The 5502-nt window shown below is 51.5% G+C and overlaps 1 pseudogene; it reads left to right on the top strand.

Annotated features, from left to right (window-relative positions):
* The first annotated feature begins 1817 nt into the window (after window positions 1-1817).
* Window positions 1818-3028, top strand: LOC136500255 (aluminum-activated malate transporter 10-like; annotated as a pseudogene).
* The last annotated feature ends 2474 nt before the right edge of the window (window positions 3029-5502 follow it).

Here is a 5502-nt window from a genome sequence, read left to right on the forward strand (position 1 = left end):
GTGCATGTCTACTAGATCTTATAACTTGCTTTACTGCATTATTAATTTATTAATAAGTATGCAATGTGCTAATGATACATGTGTTGGTGTTGCGGTGGAGGTTATTTCCACTACTCAGGTTAGGATTCGCAGCAAATTCCAATTATGCATGTAGTTGTATGGCAATTAATGGAGTTGCAATGTAATTATCCATAAAGGAAAAACATTGGAATGTAATTTGAGGGAGTACCAGTTTGTGATATCTTTCTATGGTTCTAATTTACACACTCGAATGTTGCCGTAGCATTAGCACGGGCATACTACTATGATGGATAACATAAATAATCTGGCTTTACTGAAAATCCGCATTGTGCATTGCATGCGTGCGCTAGTTAAGAGATGGAGGCATGGAGCACATGTGTGCGGCTCCTGGTACCATCCTTCTCAATGAACAGTGTTTGCAGTTTCGGCCCAACAGTTGTAGGGTGTGGCCTACTCATCTATTTGCGACACAAAAAATAATCTCTCACAACTTAAAAAAAACTAAAGAGGAGACACCGTTTTGATGCGACAAAAACTTCGCCTCACCTTCCTGCTCTCCCCCGTGTGATCGTCTCCTCCCTCTGCAGATACAACCGGTCATGGCAGCTGGGCGCGCCGCCGCCTGCTGCGCCCACTCGCAGCTGGCTGCGCCACCGCCCCTGCCCTGCACCAACGCCCCCCTCGGTTGCCGCCCCCAGACAGCGCGCCGACAACGCCCCTCCGTCCTATAGTGTGATCCGTGTGTTTTTAGTGTAAAAGTTTAACTGTCCCGTAGCAACGCACGGGCACGAACCTAGTGTATTGATATAAAAAGATAGCATAATTATTATATATAGATATGAATGAGTGTATGGTGTAATGGTAGAGACACGGAAGTGTTGATCCGTCGTGGGTTCGACTCTCTAAAGTCTAAAATTCTTTTGTTTTTTTTTGTTTTCTGGAGAACATTAACGGAAGTGGGTATGCTAAGACGCTCGCCTCGGTTAATATGATTAACGAAGTGAGGTGGGTATGCTATGCTCGCCTCAGTTAATATGATTAACGAAGGCGGACGCATCTATAGGTACCATTAACGATGTCCTTTGATTGAAGACAGTTGCAATACCCGCCTGTATTAAGTATCATATTCATGGGCGGACCCCTGGTTCCGCCGGTGTGTATATATATTCATGGGCGGACCCAGGGCCCGGCGATCCTGGGCGTCTGCCCGGGCTCATTCATTCACGTGCAGCGCAGACAGCAAGCTAAGGAAAAGTAGCACACACGTAGTCAAAGACACATGCATCAGCCTTTAGGCTTGCCACTCGCTGTATGACAGAACATAGATTCACAAGAACGACCACGTTACAGTTCCGTCCCAAATTCTAGAACTTTTGCATACTTTTCCAGTTCCAAAGCAATAATTCTTAATGTATGCTCATTCAAATGAGTACTTAACGTTACTTTTAGATAAATTTATTAACAAAACTACCTATGTTATCAATTTTGCTTCTATTAGTAGTTGAGGTGTTTGCATAAAGAGTAAAATACACCGGAGGTCCATTAACTTTCGGTGAAGTGTCATCTAGGTCCATCAACTTTGAAACTGCATTTTTTGGTCCATTAACTTTCGTTTTGTGTCATCTAGGTCCATCAACTTTGAAACTGTATTTTTGGTCCAAGAATTTTTAAAATTATTCACTGCAGGTCCACGCATGCACGCACGTCGGCTTCGGCTGCAGTACAGTAGTATGCCCTATAGACGGGTCCTGTTGCGTACGTGTGCTTGCGTGTACCTGTATCCTCTGGCCGGTGTGATGGCATCAAGTCAGCCCACGATTCGGGACACACAGAGAGAGAGGTCAACCTCACTCACAGCAGTCAGCCACCGTACCAAATACACTGCAGGGGTCACATTTTGTTGCTGTGTTCTCACACGCTACAATAGGGACCCAACCGGTCTTGGCAGCCGCGCCGCCGCGAGGGAAGCGCAGAGTGGTCTGGAATGGCGGGTGACCGTGCCGGAGGGCGCGTCGGTGACCATGGAGCACGAGGCCGGCGGCCCTGCCGCGAGGGCGTGGGCGTGGCTGCTGACCTGCTTGGCCAAGGCGTGGAGCAGGGTCGCCGGGTTCGTGAGGAAGGTGTGGTGGATCGCGGCAGATGATCCCCGGAAGGCGGTGCACGGGCTCAAGGTCGGCCTGGCGCTCGCGCTCGTCTCCGTGTTCTACTACACCAGGCCCCTGTACGACGGCGTTTGGTGGGGCTGCCATGTGGGCCATCATGACGGTCGTCGTAGTCTTCGAGTACACTGTCGGTGAGTCGACCGGCTTTGCTTGGCAGAGTCAGTGCACGCAGATGAGCTGTCATACATATGCGTGCATGCATGCATGGATATTGTCTTGACCAGCTGGTCTTTGCATGGGCAGGTGGCAGCGTGTACAAGTGTTTCAACCGGGTCGTTGCGACGGCGAGCACCGGCGTTCTCGCGCTCGGCGTGCACTGGGCGGCGGACAGATCCGGCGAGCTCGAGCCGGTCATCGTCACTGGCTCCCTCTTTCTGCTGGGTACGTATTTTGCATTTGTCATTGCTTTGTGTGATAGTAATCACTTAACCGACAACGATCGACAAGCCCCGCTCCCTCGATTAGTATAAAATCACAGCATGCAGCACTGACACCAAAAGTGAATGTGCATGCAGCTGCGGCAGCCACCTTCTCGCGGTTCATCCCGACGGTGAAAGCGCGGTTCGACTACGGCGTGACCATCTTCATCCTGACGTACAGCCTGGTGGCCGTGTCGGGGTACCGTGTGGTCTGGCGCGGAGCTGCACCTCCTCACCACGCGGAACATGGACAAGCTCGCGGACGCCGTGGAGGCCTGCGTCGAGGACTACTTCGCGGAGGCGGAGGAGGCCACCATGACCACGTCCTCCTCCGGGGCCCTGGACTTCGCGGTGACGGACATGAACACGGCCGTGCAGGAGCTGCAGGGCGACATGCGGACGCCGTCGACGAGCTGGCGACACTAAACGTACACGTCGCCCTAAACGTACACGTCGCCCTAAACGCACCCGCCACCCTGGCGGGTGCCGGGCACGGCCGCCGGCTTCTTGGCTGGCAGATGGGCGAGGCCGAGGAGGTGACCAGCGGCGGCCGCGGGCTTCTGTCCGTCGATGACAAGCTGGGCGAGATCGCGGACGTGGCGAGCGCAAACCGGAAGCTCCTGTCGGACACACTGGACAAGATTGCCGGCATGTCCCACGGCGCAAACGGCCGGCGCCTGCTTAGCACCTTGTGGTCTCAGATAACCAGCGCCCAGGGAGAGGACGTCCTCGCCCGCCAGAAAAAGCTGGGCGTGTCGCCCGACGACGAGACCGATCACGCTGCCCGGCGCAACCTTCTGTCGGCCGAGCTCGAGAGCATCGCCAGCACGTCCGCCGAGGCGAACCGCCAGCTTCTCGTGGCGGAGGAGCTCCCCGACGAGCTAGCCGGCAAGCGCGAGCTGCTGTCCCGGACGCTCATGGGGATCGACGAGGCGGCCACCGAGGCCAAGCGCCAGCTTGATGAGGCAACGATGGAGGACACCATGTCCGGCGGCCATCCTGAGCACAGGGTACTGACCACGGGCCTCATCGGCACGTTCGACGAGATCCAAGACGGGCGCAGCCAGGTGCCGCCCGGCGACTTCCCCAAGTGGATGCCGGCCACCCAGCGGAGGCTCCTGCAGCTGCCCAGCGTGCAGAAGCCCAACAAAGTGGTGGCCCCGGACGGGAGCGGCGACTTCAAGACCATCACCGAGGCCATTGCCGCCGTGCCCAAGACCTTCGAGGGCCGCTTCGTCATCTACGTGAAGGCCGGCGTGTACAAGGAGTACGTCACCGTGCCCAAGGACATGGCCACACAGCCTCGGCGACGGAGCACGGGAGCGGCGTCGGCGTGTGGCGGTGTGTGGCCATCCGCCTGCTTGATGCCATCACACCGGCCATCGAGCGCTGACTTGATGCCATCACACACCGGCCAGAGGATACAGATACACGCAGGCACACGTACGCAATAGGACCCGTCTATAGGGCATACTACTGTACTGCAGCCGCTCATGTACTGCAGTCGAAGCCGACGTGCATGCATGCATGCGTGGACCTGTAATGAACCATTTTAAAAGTTTATGGACCAAAAATGCAGTTTCAAAGTTGATGGACCTAGATGCACAAAACGAAAGTTAATGGACCAAAAAATACAGTTTCATAGTTGATGGACCTACATGACACTTTACCGAAAATTAATGGACCTCCGGTGTATTTTACTCTTGCATAAACTTAGTATTAGTTGTTATGTTTGCCCAGGCTCTAGAAAATCTCTGGATCCGCCACTGTATATATTTGTTGCTTTTGTGTGCAGTAGCGAGGAAGCGGGCCGGGCGTTTTAGAATTTCCAGTAGTGTACAGGAGGCAATTCAAGCTGGGAGCATCTTGACTCATCAGTGATTGCATGTAAAAGTGACCACCATCAACAAAGGAGAAATTTAAGGGGCTTGCATTGGGCTAGACAAATGGAATGTGACTAATAAGCTGGTGGCAAATTCGTCATATATACAAGGAATGCAGCAATAATTGGTCAACTGCAGGCAGAAGATGCCAGAACAATTGCAGGATGCTGATGAGGGGAAAGCTACTAGAGTGTCCAATCAATTAAAAGAGTTTGATAGCAATGACTCATGATGAGGAGGAGGATTAAAGGAAGTTGTGTAAAACTTTGGACTGGTAATAAGGCACTGTTTGGTTCCTGCAACGTCTCCTAAAATTAATGTCACATCGAATGTTTGACACATATATAGAGTATTAAATATAGACTAATTACGAAACTGATCGCACAACTTGCGACTAATTTACGAGACGAATCTTTTAAGCCTAATTAGTCCATGATTTGACAACGTGGTGCTACAGTAAACATATGCTAATGATAGATTAATTAGGCTTAAAAATCATCTCGCAAATTAGCCTCCATCTATGTAATTGGTTTTGTAATTACTCTATATTTAATGCTTCTTATTAGTATCTAAATATTCGATGTGACATGAATTTTAGGAGCGACTAAAGAACAAACACCCCCTAAGTCTCTTGGCATGGCCTTAGCGCACGTACTTGATAGAATAATCACAGTAGAAGTTATCGGGATAGTGCTAATCCTTTTGTCCCTAAATAAGTGTCGTTCTCGCTTTCTGAAAAGTCAAACGCTTTCAACTTTAACCAAATGCATATAAAAAAATATTTATATTTACATAGTGGTACTTGTTCTTAAATAAATAAATAACACGCATGCTGATGGTACTTGTTCTTAAATAAATAACAGACGAGAGTGGCACTTGCACACATGCATGCATGCACACGCATGCCAACCATGCGAATAATCCGTCCGGCACGACGGCAGGCAGGCACACACCGTGCCGCCGGGCGGCCGGCCAGCCCATGACGACGTTGACGCCCGCCCGCGCGGCACATCAATT

The sequence above is a fragment of the Miscanthus floridulus genome, chromosome 13 (genome assembly GCF_019320115.1).
Source record: "Miscanthus floridulus cultivar M001 chromosome 13, ASM1932011v1, whole genome shotgun sequence".
Classification (NCBI taxonomy): Eukaryota; Viridiplantae; Streptophyta; class Magnoliopsida; order Poales; family Poaceae; genus Miscanthus; species Miscanthus floridulus.